This window comes from Equus caballus, chromosome 17 (assembly GCF_041296265.1).
Source record: "Equus caballus isolate H_3958 breed thoroughbred chromosome 17, TB-T2T, whole genome shotgun sequence".
Classification (NCBI taxonomy): domain Eukaryota; kingdom Metazoa; phylum Chordata; class Mammalia; order Perissodactyla; family Equidae; genus Equus; species Equus caballus.
In genome coordinates, this window is record NC_091700.1 from 50,318,400 (window position 1) to 50,337,512 (window position 19,113).

Here is a 19,113-nt window from a genome sequence, read left to right on the forward strand (position 1 = left end):
GTGGGCCCTAATCCAATATGACTGGTATCCTTATAAAAAGGGGAAATTTGGACACAGACACACACACAGGGATATCACCATGTGAAGAAGAAGGCAGAGTTTGGGGTGATGCTTCTTCAAGTCAAGGAATACCAGAGATTGCCAGCAAACACCAGAAGCTAGGGATGCAATATGGAAGAGTTTTTTCCTCACAGACCTCAGATGGAATTAGCCCTGCTGACAGCTTGGTCTTGGACTTCTGGCCTCCTGAGACAATACATTTATGTTGTTTTAAGTCATCCAGTTTGTGGTGCTTTTCTGTGGGAGCCCTAGGAACTAATATACCAGATAATTCTTATATATAGCCATGGTTTTGGAACTGGACTCTTATCACTCCCCTTCCTTAAACCTTCAATGGCTTAAAGGGTAATCAAGAGCAGTCAATGAATTTATATTTGTAAAATGCTGAAAACAGTCTTGGCACATAGTAAGGAGTTACACGCACATTAAATTTTCAAAAATCCTTGTTGCTGAAAGCAGCAATATTAGTGTACGTGTTCACCATGAAATAACTTTAGATGCTATGAATATGAAAACAAATTCTTGCTAAGACTATAATTGGCTTCTGAATTCCACCATTTTTCAAGTTTAGGTTGGGGCTAAGATCAGTAGTTCAGTAGTAATCCATCTTAGGAGACACAGCATCTTAGAGCTCTGTGCATGCTCATGAATCTTCAAACCCTAAGTCACTGGAGCGTCTGTGATATATTGTTGGAATGTAGGGAGAGTAACAGTGATGCAGATGGCTGGGATGGAGTCTTGTCAACTGAATCTCCTTAGGTATCAGCGCATTTTCAGCGATAACATGGCACTTCCTTTTGTTTATAGACAAGAAACGTAGTGAAGATGCGACTCAAATGAATGCAGTTGGGGATACACAGGGGCCTGCAGAGTTAATATGAACAGATGCCAACAGTGAGTGTTTGCTATCTTCCAGGCGCTCTCTTAAATGGTTTACCTGTAGTGTTTCATTTAGTTCTCATGACAACCCATGCTTGGTAGGAAATTACCCCCATTTTTACCAAGGAGAGAACTGAGGTTCAGAGGACTGAAGTGACATGCTGTGGAGCACACAGGTTCTAAGTGGCAAGGCTGGCATTTAAACTCAGGCCGTCTGACACCAGTGCCTACCCTCCTAACCTCTGCCTTTAAAAAAAAACATGCTTTTTCTTCTGAATGCTAGCATACACTCAGAAAAGTATTTAAAACCTATATATACAATTTAAAGAACTCCTGTAAGGCAGATGCTTGTATAAGCTGCAGCCCTAAAAACAAACAGAACATTGCCAGGGCTCTGGAAGCTTTGTGAGCAGCCTTCTATGTCATGTTCCCTTCTGACACCACCTCATTACCTAGAGGTATCAATTTGTGATAATTGTGATGACCATTTTCTTGCTCTTTTGTAATTTTATCATCAGCGCTTATAACCCTTGATAATGTGTCATTTTTTTTAAACCAACATTCAAGTCCTTCCACAGGAGAGATTCTGTTCTCATTTCCTATTATTTTCCTACTTGAAGTGTCTATAACTTCTGGTCGATTTATATGACCCTCAACATGTAACGTACATTGCTTCTTCCTTCCTTTATATTTGTTCCAGTAAATCCCTTCCTTCAAGCCTCTGTCCTCAAATTCAGACTTTTATATGGCCCACCTGCCTAAGGGGGGCCGTTCTGATGGGTTTGTCCCTTAGGGAGTCCTTCTCCCCTGAACTGCTGTAGTCCTTGTGTCTATTCCACCCATTTTATACTTTCCTCCCAGTGCTGTGTAACGCTGTTCTTTAATAATATAGAGCCTCAAAGTGTTTGTTACTACTACTGTTTTATTCATTGTTAATTTATTCATTCAACACACACTTATTAAACATACTGTGTGGCAGATGTAGGTTCTGTATATACAGCAGAAAATAGGATATACAAATTCCCTGCCTTCATGGAGCTTACATCCTGGAGTAGAAAGACAAATAATAAACAGCTAAATAAGATAATTTTAGTAAATAAGATATCACAGTGATAAACACTGAAGGAAATGAAACAGGGATGCGAGTCGTGATGAAAGGGGGATATCCTTTGAGTCGAGATGTTTTCTACCATCTGGGAAACAAACGTCAAGTCAGAGAACACAGACAGTACAAAGGCCCTGAGGCAGAAACAAGCTTGGTACAAAGAGGGTAAGGAAAGAGCAGGAGGACAAGAGGGTATAGAAGTGGTCATGGGTAAATCATGTAGAATCATTTAGTTTTAAATGGTAACTAGTAATGATAACTGGTAACTGGTTTTGAATTTTTCTAGATGCAATGGGATGCCACTGTAAGGTTTAAAGAGTGGAAGAGGTGTTCTTTCACTTCCTTATGAGCTCTTACCTCATATTGTCTTTCTGCTTTTTGTATACATGTTTTTTCCACTAGAGTGTCCAATCACTGTAGTTCCTTAAAATTTTTACTGTTCTTGCAGCCAACATTGTTGTAAAACCTGTGTAGATGTCCCTTCACGCCTGTAAATATACTAACACTTTATTTTAGTTTTTAGCAATGTTAAACTTTTCTGAGTACTGAGTATTCTCCAAAACCCATCAAATCAGTAAAGTTTCACTTGGACAACTGAAGTAGCTTCGTGTGGTTATTACGTTGTCAATAAACATGACCCACCTTGTGAGCAACTCCAGAAGCGCCGAAACACCTGTGAGCTGTTCAAGATCTAAAGTGTGCCTCCTCTACGATTAGGGATAGCTTGACGCGACTTGAATTCCAGCTGACCTTTTGGGTGCTTCTCAAAGCAAGACGCGCAGAGCTGGGAGGAGGAGCTGAGGTTTCTGGGAAACCCAGCAGTTGCAGCCATTGCCTTTCCACTTCAGTTTCCCAAGGACTTTTGTCTTCTTACGGTATGCGCCTCTGAGAATTTTAAACCAGCAAAGCAACTGTCAAAAAGGGAGAAAAACCCTGAGCAAATGTATCAATTTCTACAAAACTGAGACATGAATGTGTAAGGTGGGGAGAGATCTGTTAGTAATAAAGAAATCTTTTTTTTTTTCCTGTGACGGCTGAAAGCATGAATTTGTCACTGAGTATTCCACATGATTGATGCCTTAGATTGCTCTTTATCATCTAAATAAGCAACAATGCACTTCAGAACCTGAAAGAATGTTCTGTAAGTCTGTGAAAGGAGTCAGGCAAGGAGCAAGGCATATGGCTTGTTGGCCTCAGGCAGTTTCTCAGAGTCTGAGAGAAGGGGCTCTGGTGCTAGTAAGTTGAGGTTAGCGATTGGACGGTGACCCCAACGAGGCGGCCTCTGGAGGAAAGCACTGATGCCCACCCAGATCACACTCCATTACTCCTCGCTGTTGCTAATGAGCCAAGTTTCCAAAGGGAGTGCTCCCTTTAAGTACACACAATTCTATACTCATCCAAATGACCTGAAATGTTACTTACAAATGGATTGTATTTAAATGGCTCAACTGTCCAGGTAGCCAGTCACTTGGTCCTCACACTAGAGATGAATGACTCATTGCTCCAAGAATAGTCTGAAAAACGTGGGTCAGAGATGCTTTAAAGCAATTTTATGTAAAAACGTTCCCTGGAGATGGCACTTTAGAAGGAAATAGTAGAGTTCCAGTTGCCTGGCACCCGCTCTTCAATTTTAAAATCAACAGATGTTTATTGAACGTCTACCATTTTCCAGACATTGTGCCGGATGCTAGGGATACAACGGTGAACAGGACAGAAAGGGGCCCTGCCTTCCTGGAGTGGACTTTCTACTGTGGGAGACAGAAAATGCACAAAAGTACACACATACAGTAAGGACATCCATAAGTAAATGGATTGGAAAGTTGTATTTAAGGCCATGGAGGAAACAAAAAAGAGGCTGAGATTGTGAAAGAGGCAAATAATCAAATAAAAAAACATAATCTTTGGCTTGATTTTGGTAATAAAAGATCTCAATGAAGCATTGACTCTGTATTTAGATCCGTAATAAAAGAAGGCCTTAGTCATAACAATGTTGGAATGGGGAAGATGAAACCTTCTGTGCAAAGGTAGCAGCTAGATTCGTTCCAAGAACCGAGATGTACCAGAATGTGCAGTGTGTAGGAGAAGGAAAGAGCGATGCATGGTGGACAGAGGGTCTGATCAGGCAGGGACTTCTTAGCCATGGGAAGACGTCTGGATATATTCTAAATACAATGCAATACGAAGCCACTAAAAGTCTTTAAGTAGGGGAAGATACGCTCAGACTTGTGTTTTGGAAAGCCTGAGTATTTTTCTCTTTGTTTCTAAATACACTTGATGTATTGATATTACTTGGAGTCTTGACAAAACCAATACTTTTCTAAGTTCACAAATTTCAAATTTTTCTTCCTCCCATACTGTTTCATTTTATGTTTATTGAGTGCCTACTATATGCTACGTAAGAACTATGGACACATAGAGAAGATAGAATGTTACTGTTTAGGGTGGAAGACCACGCAAAAATGGAAACTCTTCACACATGTGGTGCCTGCTCCCCAGCCTGAAGTTCAGAGACTCTAGGAGTCCAAAGAGAAGCCAGTCCTTGAAGCTGGGAGTCAGGAAAGTTGCCCTGGGGAAGGTGGCTCTACTTTGCCCCCGTTATCCCCACAGGCTCCTAGGTCAGTCAACATCTTTTAATACTTAAGTGCTTTGGATGCATGTCCACAAAAGCCCAATAGGAATAACACAGAAGTTGTTATGTATTTTACTTTTTGTGTGTGTTAAAGGCAGGTAGGTTCAGAGTAGCAAAATTCAGATAATCGCATTAGGGCCTGCTCTAGCACTGTAGCTTGATGAAGTTCTGAGAGTCTTTCTAACAAACTAGTGCTTAACGTCCTCAACAGTGTTTAGAAACATTAGCACAGAAATGACATCATCATGGGTAGTAGGGAGACACAGGGGTGTCAGGACTGTCCACATTAAAAATGTTGAATTATGTACAGTGAACGAAGGCAACTACTAGCAGATTTTAAAAAGGAATTTAGGAGGAACGGCAGTCTTCCTTAAGGGAATTTTTGGTGTTATTTTTGATTACTTAAAATCTCTTTCTGTTACGTCAACTAGAAAACAGCTTTCTAAAAAGCTAATAAATGGGCTTCCTGCTATCATAGGGTAAAACATATGTGCCTAGAGCATAAAGACTTATTTTCACCTTTCCTCTTATCTTGGTAAAACAGTCCACTGACTGTATCAGCCTTTGTCTGGCCGAGGTTTAGTGCTGCTGTAGTCGGCATTAAAGCCAGGAAAAGAGAGGGCCACCGAGGTACTTTACCTGCCACAGGCAGAAGCCATTATCTTCACCCTGTGAAAAATTGCCCGATTTCTCCTCTTGATAAAACTAGACATGAGTTTAAAAACATTACTTAGAAACATAAACCTCAAATACCTAAGTCCTTACTTCCCTTCCTTTATCACTCACCAGAGCCTTTGAGAATTGGGAGGGGAGGGTAACTATTTGTAATGAAATGCACTTAAAGAGGGGAAAATGTAAGAATTCATTTTTGACACACAGTTTATAGAACCATTATCTCTGGAGGGCTTATTCAATCAAGAGCCCAAGATGCTGAAGCAAGAAGAGAGTAAGAGATGTGAAAAGCCTTAAGGCGTCAAAGCAACTCTGCCAGCCAGGTCCTCTGTTGGCTCCCCTCTGCTTTGGCCCTGTTAGGGTATGCACTTCCACGTGGACCACACATCCTTCCCTCTGCTGAGGGGGCCATTCCTTGAGTGCCCTTTAAGTCTGGCCTGAATACCTTGGCAGAGCACTAATGCTCTCTGCTTTCAGTCCCCAAGCCACCTTCCCAGTATCGTTCCCATATCACTCCCATTGCATACACCCAATGTCATATGCATCCCAAACTCTCCATCATTCTGCAGACTCTCTTGTACTTACCTCATTCTGTGCCTTTGTCCCTGATGTTATTATCACACTTAATGACCCCTTTCTAATTTCACCTCTTTTCATTAAATCTTCTCCATAACTCTTCAGATCATTACTACCTATTTTCTATTTCTATCCCCAGTTTTTGCATTTTGCTTCCATCCCCAGTTTTAGCATTTTCACATTCCTCTCTTATAGTTGTGTTTCTAGCCTCTTTTCCCTTTAGACTGTAAGCTCTTTGAGAACAATGAATCATTTCATCACTGTGTCTCTTTCAGAAACTAGCACATCCAAAGGACATTTAGTGAGCACATTCTAATTGCATTATTCTGGGTGCCAGGGAAACATAGAACAAAACACACAAAATCCGTGTTCTCGTGGAATTTATATTCTGGAGGTGGGAGAATAACAATAGACACATAGACAGATAAATAATTACAAATTGTGATTCATGCTATAAAGCAAGCAAACAGGATAATGGGATAAGAGAGTCTTTGAGGAAGTGAGATATTCCATTAGATAGGGTGTAAGAGTGGCCCCTTTGTGATGGTGACCTGGGGGATGAAAAAGTGCCACTCTGGGGAATGGCAGTGGTCAGCCCAAGTAGAGCATTCTGAAGAGTGGGATCAACAAAATCCTGAGGCACGAGAAAGCTTGGCTTGTTCTAGGAATGGTCTGAAGTCATTTCATGTAAGGCAGAGAGAGAGAGTTGGACAGGCAGGCAAGAGCCAGATCATTCAGGACCAGAAGTTTGGATTCCGTTTGAAATGCAGTAGGAAGCCATCGGAGAACTTTAAGCAGGAATGTAATATTGCTTGATTTATACTTTTCAAAGATAATATAGACATTTGTTGAATTAAACTATGTCTTATAAGAGCAGAGCTTTTTTACTCTAAATGAATATTAATGGTCTTTGTTTTTTCATATGAAGCATTTCCAGAGGGTTCAAGGACTCAATGAGTAAGACTAGACAACCATTAAAAATAAAAGAATACTTAATTCAATTTTTCAGATTCGTTGTCTTGGCCAGTTCATTTTAATTGTCTCATTTCTACTAATCTATGAGAAAGGGTTTTGCTAAACAAACTTTTAGTATAAGTAGAACATTGGGGGAATGGGGTGGTACATATTTGTGTCAGTATGGTACCCCTTTAACTGAATTCTCAGAAAAAATATTTAAAAATTAGCACAATAACTTGTCCTTGTAATTAAAATGTCCTCGCTTTATTTCTCTCTGCATCTTGGATTACTCCTCATCAATGCAAGAAACCATTTATTGCTCTAAAGAGGAACCTGCACATACCTGGGAGGGATTAATATAACTTTTTGCAGACTTCTTTGTGGTGCAGGGCATCTTTGCTGGCCTTTCTTCCATTTAGAATGAAAAAGTGAAGTGGTACTGGTTTCCCGACAGCAGCTAAAAAGAGGGGACAAGAACTGCGAACAACTTTTAGACCCAAGTGGTGGAGAGGCTGAAGAGTAGACTTTATGTTTGAAGAGATTCAATTCTATTGCTCTTAGAAAACTTTTCTGGTAGTAATTCAACTTCGAGTAAGGCAGCAAGTTTATATTGGTAGCCACCTATCTGTAGCTGAAATGACTGGAAATAGTTCACACAATGAAACTCAGCTATAAGGCAAACTGACATAAACCAAATGCTCCTGATGCTTCCGCCTACTCTTCACAAACAGAATGGGTCTGCGACAGTGGGAGTCTGGTGCAGATCTAATTTTATTCTCTTACTGATGCTCATCCTCACGAGATTGGAGATGGAGTAAATGTCTCAATTAACTTAAACCTGTAACCACTCCAGGATGGATTCTAGGTTCCAGACTCTCTGGGAGAAAATGAAGTGTTTCATTTAAGAACTGTGATTGATAGCATAATGTATCATGCAGTTGGTCAGCTGCAATTTCTAATATTTTTGAAAATAATTCTTGGAATGATAATTAACGTAAGAGGTGAAAGTGTTATATACATATATGTACGGCCTTTCAGCGTTTTATGAAGCAATCCAGTAAAATTGACTTCTACCCTATCCCCGCTATCCTGACTTCGTTGGAAACATTTCATCTGTGGGTTGCTGTTAAGACATTTTTACTGTTTACCAGATGGGGTAAGATTTTACATAACTTAAAACATCTGCTCTCATTGCAGTCCAATATGATCATCTCTTTATATTTTTGAATTATATTATTCATTTCCTTTTAAATGATCATGAAAATGTTTTCAGAAGGACAAGTTTACATGATATTTGCCAAAGACATTTAACTTTTCTCCGTCTTTTTTCCTTGTTTATCTGCTATTAGGATAAGCCATATTGTGAGTCAGGAATGTAGTGAAATATTTAGATATATTTCCTACTTTTGAAATATTTGATTTCATAAATTAACTGTTGTTAATGTCACCTTTGCCTTCTTGTACACACCTTCAAATAATCCTTTCAATATAAATATAGAATACAGAAAGCCATTTTGGATCATGCCAAGGGTCTGACACAAAATAAGAGTCTTCCAAAAATACTGTGGGAATAATACTGATTCTGAATGAATGGAAGCAGGAAAAGCTATGCAAAATAAAAAAGGAAATGGAATGTTTTATTTGGACTTTGAACTGGCTAATAAAATTACTATTGTATAAAATAAAAATCACTTTAATATATAGTAATCAAAATTGGATGTAGATGTTATTATTGTTGTCCCATTTTACAGACAAAGAAAATAAAGTTTAAGGACATTTAGCAGCTTACCCAAGGTCACAGTGGGGAAGCCACTGGGGTTCAGACCACAGTCTCTACTATCAGATCCTTGGAAAGCCCAGTGGACAGCACATACATCCAGGATTCTGAGAGATGAAGAGGAAAACTCCTCTTCTTTATGATTACGACACAGTATACAGAGTCTGATGCTCCCATGGGATTAATCGCCTCATGGGTCACAGCACCTTTGCTGGCGTAGTGAGTTGAATTGTGTTCCCCCAAAAGATATTGCAGATCCTAATCCCCAGTACTTAGGAATGTGACCTTCTTTGGAAGTAGTCTTTGCAGTTGTAATTCAGTTAAGAATGAGATTACCTTGGAGCTTGGGCCTTAAATCCAATGACAAGTGTCCTGATAAGAGACAAAAAAAGAAGAGGACATAGAGACATAGAATCTAGGTAAAGATGAAGACATAGATTGAAATTATGCAGCTAGCCAAGGAATATCAAGAATTGCCCACAGCCACCAGAAAACAGGAGAGAAACATGGAATGGGTACTCCCTCAGAGCTTCCAGAAGGTTCCAACCATGCTGACACATTGATTATATACATCTGTGCTCCAGAACTGCAAGAGAATGAACTTCTGTTGTTTTAAGCCACGAAGTCTGTGGTGATTTTTTCATGGCAGCTCTACGAAATTCAACTAGCTAGGCTCTCTTCTAGAAACCATAGAAATAATAATATACAAAAGTCATAATTTTGGCTACCTTTGTTTGATATAGAAAGCTGGCAAAAATGGCAAGTTGATTAGAAGATGCTGACAGAAAACAAAAAAAAGAAACCAAACCATTAGTGGAAGCAAATGAGCCTTCTCCAGTGCTCTTAGGGGCCAGGTTTCCACGTGCTATTCGTCTGTCTTCCCTGACCTGCAGGTTTAAAAGTTGGTGCGGATGTGATTCAGGAGATTACAATTGTAGGACATCCACTAATTAATTATGTGACTCTGGGAAAGTCACTTAACGTCTCAGAGCCTCATCTATAGAACTGGTGCAGTGGGGCCTCCAGCCAGCTTTAAAACTGGATGATTCACTTTCTCACCTTGAGGCCTGCCAGCTTGGCACTGCCATTCCCCTGGAAGTGGAAGTGGAGTGGAAGGTGTCTTGGCAGAACCAAGACTTTGGAACAAAGGCATCTGGATGTGGCACTTACCCCGTCACTTGGTTGCTAACCCTCAAGTTTTCTTCTCTATAATAATGAGCATTATGCCTACTTTAGAGGGTTAGCGGGTGGCTTAAATGGAAAAATATACGTAAAACATATTTTTGGCACATAGTAGGTATTCAAGAATGATTTTTCTCTGTCCAATAAACTTTAAATTTTGTTTCGAATACTTCAGGGCCAGTTTACCATCATGTTAACTCAATCCTGGAGTCCTTTCTGGTGACTGCCAAGTAGGTTTCTTAATCTCTTTTCTTAAAATTTCCATTTTTCCCCCCACTTTTCATCCTTTACGGGCTTCCTGGCTCAGTCTTCTACATGTCACCGACAGACAAGGATATGTGTGTTGGATTCTCTCTTTGTTTTAAGAAAATATGTTGAATGTAAGTTTTTTTGTTTCAAACTATATTCTCATCACAACCCACCCTCCCAATTTGAAAATCTCTGAATTAATACTCTAACCATGACTCACCGGAAATGGTACCCTGCCGTTGTCTGACAAATATGAATGATTGGCATTTCTATGATTTTGGAGAAGAGCTTTTTAAATGAGACAGTCTTTAGTATACCCCTTAAAAGCACCTAGAATCACTCAGTTACATAAAGGTCTTTTAAAGTTACATTTAGGTAACCTAAGTTACATTTAGGTCTTTTAAAGAGTAATACTATACAAACAAACCAGGGACTCATTATGATAACGCATAATACCCCCTTAAAAGCCTGGATGAACTATGACGTTCAGTCTTTATTGGTCTTTTCCAGTTAAAAGAAACAAATTCCAGTAACCAATGAATTTTGAAATAACAAATCTTTAAGTTGCATTTCCCAGGCTCGGGAGGATGGTCAAATACATCATCCTGAGCGTCATTTATGAAAACCCTAATTTCTCTCTTCTCTGTATCCATTGCATACTTGAAGCTGCTCTGCAGCTCCCAGGCTTATCTCAGGCCCAGTGTCTTCCCTGCCTCCCCCCAGCTCTCCCACTTCATTCCTTTCCAATGCACATTCAGCTGTCCTGGCTCCAGCTACACAAACTCCCTTCTGTTTAAAAGCAGGGAGGAGGGTGGAGTCGGCCTGGGCAATTCCGGGATTCTCTTTCTTGGACTAGGGGAAAGGTTGTGAACTTTCATGTAAAAAGTAATTTTTAGCCCTGTCAAAATATTAATAACTTTATAATTATAAACATACAACTTAAATGTACATTCAGATATATTGTCATATTTCCTCTTATGAGATTCTCATAATATATTATTATTTTTAAGGGTCTGAGATTTCAAAGAGGTACGTGACTTGGCTGAGATAAGTGCAGAGACAAAACTTGAATCCAGGTCTTCTAACTCCTAGTCCTGTGCTTCTCTCTCTGTCTCTCTCTCTCTCTCTTTATCTGTCTATCTTCCATCATCTATATATCTCCATTCATTCATCTAGTCTTTTTGCTTTACTGTACCCATACTAGATTGGATGCATGTAACTCATGGTCTGAGAGTAGAATGCAAGAGCCAATAGTCACGGATGGTTGACATGCTCCCAACTTCCCAACTACATCGTGCTGTGTGCCAACCCTTAAGGTCTACCACCACTGAAGCTGCCAGCACTTTCTAAAGGGTCATAACAACCAAGGAGAAACTATCAGAAAGGAAGACCAAAAGGGGAGAAATACAGTAATGAGACAATTTTATAGGGTGGATATGCTATAAAATTTTACTATCACGTATTCCTAATTCCACCTTTCCTGGGTAATGTGTCTGGTCCGAATGTCATGTGATAAAAATAAAATGAAATAATTAATTTCCAAGTCCATAAGTGGAAATCAAAAGTCAGTGGAAAGGGAGCTTTTCCCAGTCACAAAGTCATCCAAAACATCAATAAATTGTATCAGATTTTTGCTATTAATTAACCATTCCATTCAAGACCTCTCTTCAGTAGAAATAGCAGAGGTTTAAGAGTCATAAAGCCTTCTCGGAAGGCCAGCAGGTCAGACTCTGTTCTATGCTCATTGTAATCCTCATCCTAGTTTTCATACTGAAAATTATTTTCAAAACACATGCTTTGTTCACATGAATTAAATAGAACCAATAAGATCCCTTTTCCTAGATTAGAGGTCACAAAACCTTTCCTGTAGAGGGCCAGAGAGTAAATATTTTAGGCTTTGTGGGCCACAGTTTCTGTCACAACTTCTTAACTCTGCCTTTGCAGCTCAAAAGCAGCAACAGACATAAACAAGTAGGTGTGACTTTATTTCCAAAGACAGGCAGTGGACCGGTTTGGCCTGCGCCCTGTAGTTTTCGATCTCTTTCCTCGATCAAACTGAGAAGTCAGGAGATGAGACGTGATGTTAGGAAAATCTGTGTTTTTGCTGAACATAAAATGCAAGATAAATATCTGTATGTGTTGCTGGACATGGCTACATTAATCCATCCTTATTCATTGATACATGTAAACACTATCAGCTCATGTTTCCTTCTATGTGATTTCAGAAATCTACTTTACTCTTCTATAGCAAGGACACAAAGTTCCAGTTCTCTTCCAGGCTTGACCTGCTCTATAGGGGAGTGGAAACAATTGCAATTGGAAAAGCAAATATTCTCCCTTACCAAAGTTTTAAAATAGAAAGCGGAAAAATACAAACTTCATTAGTAGCCAGAACTGAGCCTTGGACGCTCATTGGTTTTGAAAGCACCAAATAGGTGAAAAAATGAATGCATCAGTCTTTCAGAATCAATGCATCTCTCTGCAAATAAAGCTAACTTTCCATTTCAACCCCACTCTCCCTTCATCCACCAGAGAGACACCAGAAATCAGATCCTCCCTGAGTTAAACTGCATTACAGTGCCAAGCAAAGATTCTTGGTATATGGATCCTTAGCAAAATGACAACCACACTGCCAACTTTAGAAAATGTAACATGCAATCCATAGAGAAGCCTACTAAATAGATGGGAAGCAAGCAGCTGCGAGCTGTCTCTTTCAGCACCTGACCTCCTGAGACGCTTAATAAAACAGCCTACAAAGTATTACTCTCTCATCAGTGCCAAGAAGCATTTGTGGAGAGATAAATAAAGCTATTTTCCAAAATGGGGAATATTCTGGTGTGCTGGTATTGAAATGACAGCTTCTTTATGGGATAGGAGATGGGCAGGGAAGCATCAGCCAGGTAGTTGCCCCTGTGCCCACCACCAGTAGAAGGTCTGTAATGAGATTCCAAATTAGATTGCTGAACCTCACAGACAAGGTGCTTCACATCTGTGAGATGCTCGGCTTGACTTTATAATGAGTTCACCGAGCAGAATGAACCGCACTTGAAATCAAACACTTTGCATTCAGGATGAAATAAGTGGGGATCAATCACAGTCAGGGAAGTAGCATTTGCTCAGAATGTAATGATATACTGAGCTACAGAAAAAAAAGGGAGAGTGGACCGTGGAGTGCATGAAAGAACCAGTTTATGGCTGACATGGGTGCCAGGCAAAGCTGCATGTTTTAGCCTCTAGAGATGCTATCTGAAGAGGGCGAGATGGGGAGAAGTATAACACATTCATACTATCGATCGAGACAAATCAACGTGCCCAGGAAGCAGCCCTAAACACTGCCATCTTAGGAAGCATTTTCTGAGTGTTTTCTGCTCAGAGGGTTTTATCTGGTGACAGCCTTGGAGAACCAAGCAAATCAGTCTTGGTAACAAGGTTGTTTTGTCTTGCATGCAGGTTAGGTTCTAGATGAGGCCTGCATAGCCCATCTACAGCATGGCTGAGGGTCAACCTAAATGCCTGGGACAAGCCTTAGAGCTACCTTCAGCCCTGCAAGTGACTGAAGAGCTGCAAAGAAACACAGAGGCTCCCAGAGAGCCTGCACCTTTCACTACACAGGCAGCTCACTTGCAAAATCCCTAAGATGAGTATCTGCAAAAAGCTCTGTAGACTGGCATGGCCAACACCCCAATAATCCAGGGCCTTTTATCCCAGCCACTCCACCATGATTAGTGTACCTGCCAGGGCCAGGGTACCCCCAAGGTGGGGGTTGGCTGCTGGAAACAATCAGGGATGCCCCAGGTGTGACCCACCTCTCCTTTCTCAGAACCAGAATCGTTACCTGTTCCACTGTCTAGGGGGGAAATGTCACTGGAGGCCTCATTAACAGCAGACAGTGCAGAGAGTCATAGTATAACTTCTGGCCTTTCTGCAGGATTTAAAGCTTATATTATAGAAGGAAGAAAAAGAACAGGTGTCATGACTTGTCTTTTTCTTTTTCATCCTGCAGCTGTCACTCACAGGGTTCCAAACAGAAAGAAAAGTGCCAAAAGGAAGCCCATTGAGTCGCCTGGCCTGGGAGGTCATGCTGGTTTGTTGAAGTCATTGTTTTTACCCAAAAGGACAGCAATCTAGTATGCCTCTCTCCTACTTTCTCTTTCAAGATTCTCTTGTGACTTGACTTAGGCTTTCAGCTGCCAACCCCCATCCAGATCCCAGCAGGCACCTGCCTGGCTCAGTAGCGGACATAGTCCTGCTGCTAGCCTTAGGCTGCCTTCTGGAATCTTCCAAAAGTCACAGGGGATCAAGTGAGTGCATTTCATCCTCTCTGTTCCTCGCTGTGTCTGCTAATGAAAGCTTTCTGCTTTGAAGGGGAGAGGCCGGCCAGTCTGGTCCTCTTGCTCCCTAGTAAGAGGATAGGAATAGAGGGGGATAGATTTTGGAGAGCAGCCTCTGGCTGCTGCTACAGTTCCTTCTCTGGCCTCACTGGGCGTTGCCGAGAAGCATTTCTCAGCATGACAATGGATGAGAAATGAGTGATATGATGGAAAGGTTTCAGGGTCAAACAAGGTGGGGATATGCGGTATATAACAAAGTTAAACAATGCTAATGTGGGATGTGTCTACAGGAAAAGGTGTTTCCCAAACTGCCTAATCAATTAACTTGTTCTGGAGCATTTCCCAAGATGGTTACTCTGGGGGGAACATTAAGGGTTAAATAGTGAGAATGATCATCACTGTTTATTATATGTACATACCAAGGTACAATACTTACAGCACATACCAGTAGCGATTACTGTCAAGGATACAAGGAGACTATGGTCTCTCATTAAGACAAGTACAAATTGATCCAGGCTGTTCAAGGGCAAACCATTAAAAGAAGCACTATTCTTCTGCTATTTGTCTCCCTTTTTTCTTTTAAATTTACTCCTCTCCAATTCATTGAATCTTTTCCCCTTATTCTTAGACTCTCTTAGGGAAAATTCTGTGCACTTTTCCAAGTTGAATCTCATTTTGCTATTCTTACCCATATCCCTGTTCCTAGAGGAAAAGACATGGCTAGAATTCTTGTGTGTATGACTGATACAGCCTTTAGAAAAAGAGATAATGAGGCAGAGACCAACAGAGACTCAAAGAATCTCCAGCATAGATATAACACAACAACTATGTCATCTCAGGAGAGATCCTGTCATTAATATGCCGGGGATGGGAGTCCTTGTCTGAGTGGCCAGGCAGGTGGGCAGCATTTACCGAGTACCTGCAGCGTTGCAGACAACTGTCCCCGTCGCAGTAGGGAACTATGTGAAAGCAAGGCACTCTGAGAAAAATAAGAGGGACAGAATAAGAAAGTACTGAAAATACACAGGAAAAAAACCTTATTCTCAGAAACATGTGTAATCCAGTACGTCGCTACCTGAGTGCTAAGGATGTGGCTACAGTGACAGAAGCAACTAGAACCCGAAGGGGATTGGTAGGGCCTCTTCAGGTGGCAGGGAGGTGGCCCTTGAATACCAAGAAAATTTGCGTCTGATAGAAAGAGACAACAAAGGGGGTCAGGGGGCTGAAGCAGTGAGGGAGCAAAGCTCCAGGAAGGCCTTACCGGTCAGCTGTTCTTACTGCAAACTCTTGGCTCAGAGCCCTTTCCTACACATGTTCCATCTTAGCTTGGGACGGGCTGACGGGTCAGTGAGTGCCAGAAAACTTGAAGCTTTGGGAAACAAAGGTTGCCTTCACTTAACACAGGTGGCTGACCATGTCTTTCTCTTTCTGAATAGATATTGGAATGAAGAAGTTTACTTCCTTTTGCTAACCGAAGTGCCAATAAGATCAGATCAGTATGTCATTATCCTCTCTGGCCCTTTCAACTTTGCTCACCAATTTAGACGCCATGTGCCAGCTGACAAATAAAAGCCATAGGCATTGAGTCTTTCAAAGCAACACTCTTGGACGTTTCCGCATTTAAGTGGTATGCTTGCCATCATCTTCCAGGCTCTGCCGTCCTGCTTTAATCCATGATTCTGGCCTTTTTGTCTTTGGCGGATCAATGGACTCCTGTCCATAGGGAATTGAGTAACAGCGCCTCGGTTCCTAGCTCCGTTTCCTTTCCTGATTTCCGTGTTTCCAGCACGTTCATTGATGGGAGTGCTCTCCCTTTCTCTGCCTACACACACTACCACCTGTACCCCACTACTCTTCCCCTCCCCACACACCCCACCATGGGAGGACTGATACAGACATCCCAGAAATTAAAATTCTCATACTGATTGAGGAAAGAATACTGTTACAATAATTTCCCAAAAGTGAGAAAGTAATTTTTACAAAGTTAAAATACTGGTAGAATAGGAAGTGGGGCAGGTCAAGGGGATTCATGCTTTTAATTACTCCAGTAGTCCTCAACTGAGGGGGGAGGATTTTGCGCTCCACCCCAGGGGACATTTGGCAATGTCTGGAGACATTTTTGGTTGTCACAACAGCTTTGGGAGGAGGCAGGTGATTGCTACCAGCACTGGAAGGTAGAGGTCAGGGATGCCCCTTAACGTCCTTCAATGCACAGGATTGATCAGGCCTAAAATGTCAGTTGTGCCCCGGATGAAAAAATTTCAATGACCCTAACTGTGACAAAGTCGTATTATTTACATTTGGCAATTTAGTTTATTTAGGAAGAAGGAGATACATTTTCCCTAGCTAGGCAAATGGATGCAGTTTTCTTTGGAACAATTATTTTATTCTTGGCTCCTCCCTTTACCCAATTTCGAAGAAATGATCTATACCAGGGATCAGCAAGCATTTTCTGTGCCAGATAGTAATTGTTTTAGACTTTGTGGGGCCAAGGGGCAAAATTGAAGATAATTATAGAAGGGAGAAAATCCCTGTTGCTTTCTGCTACGTTTGCTTGGAATGGGTGGTCCTAGGTGGTAGGCAAGCTTTGCATCCAGTTGCTGTTCGCTAGAGGAAGAGCTAACCAGCTCGAGGGTGGGGCCTGGCAGTGAGGCGACTCCTGGACTGAGATTCCACCACTCGGGGCTAAGGGCAAAGTCCCCAACATTCATGGGGCAATGAGTGCTGGCCCTGGGCAGTGGCAAGGCTCAGCTGCCAGCTCGGGAGGTGGGTGCTGGGGGTGGAGCCTGGGACACGGGGTGGCTGCCTCAGCTTGGTTCCAAGAACCTCTGTAGTGCTAGCTACTCAAGTGGTGCTCATGGGCTGTAGAGAAACAGGACGAGAAGTTGTCTTGTGGGCTGTAGTTTGTCAACTCCCTACCTACACCATTCTGGATCTTGTATTTTGCCATCTTCATTTTTCTAGGAGAGGGTTATTTAGTCTCAATCTGAAGGGAATTTCCAAATGTTTTTGAGTTTTTAACAATAGCAGAATTTAACTCAATCATGGAGCAAAATCATATTTAAGGGTCATTTTCCCCTAAATGGAATCAGTTCTGTCCAGCTTTACCATGTAAAGCTTTGGGTTGCTAGCCTTTTGGGGGACACTTTGAATCCATGAAGATTTCTGCATTCAGATCCCTTACTACTTGAAAAAAAATCAAGACTACAAGGTATAAACTGCTCTCCGTTCCCTAAACCTATAAACTTACCAGTCAAACTGTTGTTCTGATTTTACCGGCAGAATGGTTATGAGAGTTAGTCTAAGTAAGTTAAATATCTCATGTATTTTATATAAAACAATGGGACATAATTATTATAAAACAATTAAAGACCCTTCCCACTTCCTTCTCTCCATTCTTGAAGGAAGTGGTACATTCTTCTTTGTATATTCCTTTGTTCAAGCTTATTCCTCTACCTGTGTCCTTGGTCCAGTTTTTATTTCCTTGCAAATAAGCTCTTTAACAATCTCTGCCTTCCTATCCACCAACATTCTCAAGAAAGCATCATTCTAAATGGTGAACATCTTAGAAGTATTCTCATTATATTTGGGAACAACACAGCAATGCTTGCTATCCCTGTTATATAACACTCTAGTGGAGGTCCTAGCAAATGCAATAAGACGAGAAAAAAAGAAATTATCCATTTGCTGGTTTATCTTCTGCTGGTGCCTGAATTGGCGTGTTCTCCAGGTTTATATCCTCAATGCTTTAACTTCTTACTGCACATGCTCCCCGTAGGTGAATTCATTGCTTCCTCTGGTTTTAGTTATAGTGTATAAATTTAGCACTCCAAATCTGTACTGAAAATTCAGACTTTGCTCCTGAATCGCACTCTTAACTCCAACTTTTTGTTAGACAGCACCACCTATTTGCTTCAGAATCATCTCAAAGTTGACATATTCAGTATATCCAACACTGAGGTCATTATCTTCCCCTTGTAAATCTGCTCTTTCTCTATATTCAGGGCTTATTTATGCCAAAATGTCAATAGCGCTTGCACTGAGAAACCTCCTCTTTTTCTGTATTTCCTATCATGGGAACAGTGTCCACATTCACTCACCCCTTAATCTTAAGTTCTGGGAGTCATTCCAAGCTCCTCATTCCATATATGATTGAGCACCAAGATTCTATTTCCTTACTATTTTGTCATTTCTGTCCCCACTTTTCCTTCTCCACTACTATTGCCTTAGTTTAGGCTTTCATCATATTTCTTCATAACTACTGTAATAATATATCAGCTGGCCTCCCTGCTGAAACTGTTATACTCCTTCCAAAGTACTACAGATAGAGGGGTCTGTCCAAAATGAAAACCTAATCATGTTATTTCCTGACTTGACCTTTTTTCTGGAGCTCTCAAAGCCTTTACAGGTAAGGCAGAAACTATTTAGCATATATACAAGGTCCTCCAGTTTCTGGTCTCATACTACTAACAGTCAATATTTATTTATCATTTGGATTTATCTCAACATTTACTTAGCACTGTGTACCAAGCACATGCATTTACGTATATTTAATTTAATCTCAAAATAACCCTAAAATGAAAGTATTGTTTTTACCCTCCATTTACAGTTGAGGAAACTGAGTCACAAAGTCTATAAGGAATTTATCTGAGACCACACAGCTCAAAAGCTGTATGTTTGGAATTTGAAACCAGAA